The 6,000-nt window shown below is 44.5% G+C and overlaps 1 protein-coding gene across 3 annotated transcripts in view; it reads left to right on the top strand.

Moving 5' to 3' along the window:
- Nucleotides 1-5,409: 5,409 nt before the first annotated feature.
- LDAH (lipid droplet associated hydrolase) overlaps nucleotides 5,410-6,000 on the top strand; it is a 111,566-nt gene continuing 110,975 nt past the window's right edge. The window contains exon 1 of one of the 3 annotated variants that reach the window (XM_040060208.2): nucleotides 5,410-5,524. The gene's annotated coding sequence lies outside the window, so the exon portion shown is untranslated. Of the gene's footprint in view, nucleotides 5,525-5,627; nucleotides 5,693-5,757; nucleotides 5,874-6,000 lie in introns of those variants that run through there. The other 2 variants (XM_040060209.2, XM_040060210.2) reach the window with 2 other exon arrangements.

Here is a 6,000-nt window from a genome sequence, read left to right as displayed (position 1 = left end):
TGTCTTTTTTAATCTCATAATACAGGAATACCTACTGAAATGTTATTACTGCCATTTATGGTAGAACCGTAACTCAAAGGCAGAAGGTCTGTATATACTCACACAATACAGCACAATAAGATAGTCAACACTATGTCAAGTTCATTTTTTTCCAAGGAGATGTGGAATAATGACATTTTCCTACTTCAAATTTCCCTTTGCCCACAGACCAGGGCAAAGTGTCTCTTTTTCAAAGTGAAAGAGCTCTTTGTGACTTCACTACAGTAACTTACCAACTCCATATCAAATGAAATACATGCATTCATTATTCTCATACCACACGTGAGCTAACCTGCCACTGACAAACCAATTTTATAAGCAGTTTAATAAAATGTACTCTGATCAGCAGTACCTCAAGCACCTTAGGTGGTTCTTCTATATATTCAGCGCACATTAGACAAACTGAGTTCTGGAATAAGAAATTACCTGAAGGATTTGATGTGAATCTCAGAAAAAAAACAATGTTAGCTGCAAATAGGAATATGAAAACTGTATTAGATCAGGCCAAAAGTCCATTCTGTCTTTGACAGCCTCCAACAGTTGTGCCAAGGAAAGGACAAGCACATTGGGCTGCTTCCCTGAAACAAGCTCTGGCAGAGTGACAGCTCCCAGGGCAACCTGAGTCTTTACAGAGTATTCTCACGTTTAACAGTCCCTGATAGGTTTTCTTTCCATGAATCTTATTTATGGAAAATCATATCATTTTGCAAATTCCTGTGAAATTTTAGGAATCTCTGACATTTCCAATTAAGTTTAAGACTACTTAAAATACTTTTTGCTTTGAAACTGCTGCCTAATAGCTTGTTTTCCAAAGGTTTTGCATTAGAAATTACAATGAGGAGCCACTGTCCATTCAACTTGGTTTCACAAATCATTGCCATTATTTCCCATTATTTCTGTTTTTCTCATTAGCTTGTCTTCCAACTTCCATTTTACTTTCTATTTTATTTTACTGTGTGGAGGAATTTCAGATCTGCGAAAAATTTTATCACAATTTCTATATCATTTGTAGATTTATTGTACTCTTTCTGAGAGATAGGAACTGCAGTCCCCATCCAAGCAGAGAACACATCATCATCACACAGAGTAAGAATCATGCCATTCAATTCCCAATACTAAATATTACCTGATTTTGAAAGCACAAGGCTTTCCATCTAAATACTCAGCTTTATCTCACATGTTCATCATTAAGAATCAAGAGGTCCTTCTTCGATCTGACGTTTTTCCTTAAATCTAAATAACTCAATGTGAACAAGATTTTACTACTCCACTGTCTGCCCCTTTTTCCAGACTATTTATGCCTATGTTGAACAGTGTTAACCTTCAGAAAAATTCCTTTTAAGTCCTACCTGTTACACAATCCATTGAAAAAGATGATAATCAATCCCTAATCTTTTCCTACCCTATCTTTCTACCAAGTATCCACCCACCTCAAGGTTGTAATCTTTATCTCACTGAGCTTGCTCACCAGCGCACATCACCAATTCACACACTGAGCTGAAATATTCCAATTTTTGTTTTGAATTTGTGCAAAGTAGGGAGCTTGGTGCTAAGACACAAAAGGCTGGCTCCCCAGCCATCAAAACTTTTCACTATATGTTTTAGACAACAATGCCACTAGTATTACACATTTTTTTCATTAATTAGTGCTCAAGCCCCCATATGCTAGTTATAGCTCTTGTTTCTCATGATAATTAGTCCACATTCTCAGTTCTTTCCTCCATTTGAGCTGGGGGTCTGTTTAGAGTAGGAGGTCAATGAGTTCATGGTCATGATCTCCTACTGCTGGACTTACCTTTCTCTCAGTTACTGCTCAGTTCTGCTGACTTCACTCCTGGTGGCTGTCATCCAGACAACTCATTCATCTTGGAATTGTCTTCCCTTTTCCTTAAAACAACAGATTAGCCAAGCATGCAAGATTCACAATGCAATTGCTTAATCATAACTGTCTAGTTATAGCAACTCATTAAAAACTAAAACAAATTGCAGTTTCAGTCAAATCCTGAGGAGCTCAAATCTTGAGTGGCTCAATAAAACATGACTGCTGAATCTTCAAAAAACCTCTAGTGAAAATTCTTGCCCAAACTAAGAGGGCCAGCCATGCCTAGTGCACCACAAGTATCGCCAGCTGGTAAATGGAGGTGATTGTCCTGCTCTGCTCTGCAGTGGTATGGCCTCATCTTGAGTCCTGTGTGCAGTTTTGGATATCACAATATAAAAAAGATATAAAGGTATTAGAAAGTGTCCAAAAGAGAGCTACAAATACGGTGAAGTTCTATAGGGAAAGCCATATGAGAGCAACTGAGGTCACTGGGCTTGTTCAGCCTGGAGAAGAGACTGAGGGATGATTTCATTTGTCTTCAACATCATCACAAGGGGAAGCCAAGACGCAGGCACCAATCTTTCTTTCTCTTGTGACCAGTGACAGAACCTGAGGGAATGGCAGGAAGCTGCATCACGGGAAGTTTAGGTTAGATGTCAGGAAAAGGTTTTTCACCCAGAGAATGGTTGGGCACTGGAACAGACTCCCTAGAGCAGTGCTCACAGCACTACTCCTGACACCGTTCAAGAAGTGTTTGGACAGTGCTCTAAGGCACAGGGTGGGATTCTTGGAGTGTCCTGTCCAAGGCCAGGAATTGGAGAGGATGATAAATATGTGTCCCTTCCAACTCAGGGTATTCTATGATTCTATGTTTCTATAATTCCATGATTCTGTGATTGTATGGTTCTACGATTCTGTGTTCATTAGCCTAGTTTGCCCTGGCAGATGAGGTCACTTTGCTTTTCCAAAGAGTCCCACAGATTTCTGAGCCACCATATCCTCCCTCCACACAAAATAAAGCTGATGGTTCTCAAGTGCATCATATCTATTCCTATTCCACTTCCTCTTGTGTTTGTTATTCTTCCCACCGATTTGATCAACATACAAAACCAACCTTAGGAACTCCTTTTGAAGCTGCTCAGGTTTTGGCTAGAGGTGGTACTCTCCAGTCCTCCAGCACCACCTGTAGCAAGTGAGCACACAGTCCAGCTGCTTCATGCCTGGATACCTGTGTAATTCCTGAATAAACACCATCCAATCTTGACAGTTTCCTACTATTCAATTTATTTCTTTTTACCTGCTACTTTGGCTTCAACTGGAAACATCTCTTCCAACCCTTCTACCCAAAAAGCAGAATTTTAGCATGAAAATCTCCCTGATAAGCATGGGGTTTCATTTATTCATTATATCTTCCCTGAGTTTCTTCACACCTTACCCAACAGGCATGCAGTCTGTCAGGTTCCTGGTGCTTAGGGAAAAAGTTTACTGCTACTTTTTTTTACCTTCACAAAATCACAGTGGGAATAGACCTCTGAGATCGTTGAGTCCAACCTATGACCTAACAGCAGCGTGTCAACTAAATCATGGCAAAGAGTACAGTCTTTCCTTAAACACCTCCAGGGATGGTGACTCCATCACCTCTCTGGGCAGCCCATTCCAAGGTCTAATCATCCCTTCTGTGAAAAATTTTTTTCTAATGTCCAACCTAAACTTCCCCTGCCTTGACTTCAGACTATGTCCTGTCCTGTCCTGTTGCTAGCTGCATGGAGTTCTTTTACAAGTTGATTCTCAACTTTTTTTTTTTTTTTTTTTTTTTTTTTTTTGATCAGGGAGGAATGTGTGTGCTTTAGTGTGTTGCTACAGTCCAGGTGCTCTGGTCCAGTTTCCTGCAGCACCCTTGGGGGTGCTGGATGACTGCTGGCTCAATATGAGCCAGGAACATGCCCAGGTGGCCAAGAAGGCCAATGGCATCTTGGCCCATATCAAGAAAAATATTGCCAGCAGGACTAGGCCCTGGTGAGACTGCACCCCCAGTAGTGCACTCAGTTTTGTGCCCCTCATTTCAAAAAGATCATTGACGTACTGGAGCATTTCCAGTGAAGAGCAACAAGGCTCATAGAATGTCCAGAAAACATTATGGGGAACAGCTGAGGGAGCTGGGCTTGTTTAGTCTCCAGAGGGCTCACCGGGAACCTCTTTGCCCTCTAAAACCACCTGACAGGAGATGGTAGTGCGGAAGGGGGTGGTCTCTTCTACCATGCTTACAGTGAGAGGACCAGAGGAAATGGCCTTAAACAGACTGGTGAGATTCAGATTAGATACTAGGGGAAAAAAAAAAAAAAAAAAAAAAAAAAAAAAAAAAAAAAAAAAAAAAAAAAAAAAAAAATCACTGTTGGAGTGGTCAGGCATTGGATTAGGCTGCCCAGGGAGGTGGTAGAGTCATCATCATTGGAGGTGTTTAAGAGGCGTCTGGATCTGGAGCCGGGTTGATGTGGGTTAGTGGTTTTGGGGTGGCAGAGGCAGCGCTGGGCTGATCATTGGATCGGATGATTCTGAGTCATTGAAAACCGATATAGTCATGGACAAAGACCCTCTAACTAGTTAAAGTTAGAAAGTGATATGTTTATTCACTTGCGGGCGGCACGGGAGTCCTCTCTGAAAGGCGTGGCCGCCCCGAACAAGGCTCTTTGCTCTCTATTTTCCAAGATCTTACATACAATACATATGCACAACCCCAGCACCTCCCATCCCCGCTCTCTATTAAAATGAGGCTCTCAGTCCTTCACACGTGCGCAGTTCTTCTCTTGAATTGGGTCGGTGGTCTCGAATTGGGTCAGTGGTCTCAAAGGATGAAGTCAGGAGAGTCTTCATCAGGTCTCTGTGACCCTCTGGCACGATCCAAGGTCCCCTGCTTCGTGATTGATTGATACCAAGTCCAGGTGCTGGCCATTGTTCTTAGTGGTTTCAATCTGTTCTTATGACGGTTCCCTTACTCCACTTTTTTCTATAAACAAGCTCATAATATAACAGTTAGCTCTAGCTTAGGCTAATCTAATAATCATTAACCTGTCATTTACTGATCTAACTTACATCTTGATCACTGTAAACTGCTTCTAACCCTTAGCTAAAATCTTAACTCTTTAAAATCATGTTTCAATTCAACCTCGGTGATTCTACAGTTCTAGCCGTCAAACATGCTGAAGATAAGCCCGCACTTCGCTGCTCCTTTATCTGCCATTTTTAAGGCAACCCAGCTCGTTCTGCTCTTTTAAAATTACCTATTCCTTTTCTCCTCTGCCAGAATTCCCAAAGAAACTGTGAGGTCTGAGAAAGAGTGAATGACAGAAGGAAACCCCAACACGCGCGTCCCGGGATGTTCTCCCCTTTGGCTCCTGCCGTTCCCAAGCGGGCGGCGGGCGCCTGACGCCGGCTGGGCAGGGCTGGGTCGGAAGGGCTGGGTCGGAAGGGCGGTCCCCTCCCTCACGGGGGTCGCAGCCACCGCCCTCACGGCGCGGGCGCGTCGGGCCCGCCCTCAGCGCGCCCCGCGGTCCCGGCGGAAGGAGCGGCCCGGCCGCCCCCGCCCCTCCTCGCTGGCTGCTTCCGCCCGGTGTCGGCAGAGACAGCGCCGGCCGCCGCCGTGCCGGGAGCCTGCGAGCGGGGAAGGTACGTGCCGCAGCGGCCCTGCCCTGCCTCCCCTGCCTCCCCTGTCCCTGTGGCGGGTCCGAGAGCCGCTCCGAGCCCGCGGGCGGTCTCCCCCCGCCGCCGTGTGCGGCTGACCCGGAGCCTCGCCCAGCAGGGAGGTGCAGCCAGCCCGGCTGTGTTGGGTGTCAGGTCTGTAAGAAACCTGTTCCGCCGAATAACGCTAGTGATCTCTAGGCAGGGTTGAGTGTGGACTGACACATCCCATGTAGAAAGAAGAGCTCCGTATGTGCTCCCTTGACTTGTTTTGTCATGGAGGAGACTTCATGAAACAAGTCCTAAGTGGTGTCCCCTTTTCTAGAAAATAACTGAGGTGATGCGGCTTGTAGTGTTTTTTCAGTGTTTCTAGCGCTTGTTCCTGTGAAGCATCCCTCGCAGCTGAGAGATGCTTGTTATCTTGGTGGTGTGTTATAAAACAAGAAATGAAGGAAAATCTGTGA

Source organism: Hirundo rustica, chromosome 3 (genome assembly GCF_015227805.2).
Source record: "Hirundo rustica isolate bHirRus1 chromosome 3, bHirRus1.pri.v3, whole genome shotgun sequence".
Taxonomy (NCBI): Eukaryota; Metazoa; Chordata; class Aves; order Passeriformes; family Hirundinidae; genus Hirundo; species Hirundo rustica.
The sequence above is the reverse complement of the archived record's forward strand: the minus strand, read 5'-3'. Positions and strand labels throughout refer to the sequence as shown.